The sequence below is a fragment of the Penaeus monodon genome, chromosome 22 (assembly GCF_015228065.2).
Source record: "Penaeus monodon isolate SGIC_2016 chromosome 22, NSTDA_Pmon_1, whole genome shotgun sequence".
In the NCBI taxonomy this organism is placed as follows: Eukaryota; Metazoa; Arthropoda; class Malacostraca; order Decapoda; family Penaeidae; genus Penaeus; species Penaeus monodon.
Genome location: NC_051407.1, coordinates 42198950 through 42199478, shown reverse-complemented (window position 1 = coordinate 42199478; position 529 = coordinate 42198950).

Here is a 529-nt window from a genome sequence, read left to right as displayed (position 1 = left end):
GGGAACGAATATAGTAGCTATAGGAAGCGCGACTTCGAACTCCTTCACCTGCATATAGAGAAATCCCCTAATATCGTACTTTCCGAGCAATTCATCGGTAAAAGAGGAGTGAGTGACAACTATGGACGGGGATTTTATAGGAGTAACAAGTGTGGACGCTATTTAGAAAATTAAAGGTATTTTGTTCCAAAGAAACAGGCTTTGAGGATGTCTATAAGAAGTAAATATACAGATATTTGAAATTTCATTTTGACTTTTAATAACCAATTTAAGTGTCACATGTTGACTATACATTTCACCCAAAAACGCTCCAAAAAAAGGAAGGATAACTTGCGAGCAGACAAAATGAAATGAAACTATAGTAACGGTGTGAATGTGAAGCAAGTTATACAGTCACTTGTATAGACCTTTGATGTATTGGACATTTGAGAAACACGACTAGACGTGAATATAGAGATAATGAACAGCTGAAGTATGTGGTTTAAAGTATTAAGAATCCAAGCTAGACAATTATGAAACATCATCTCAC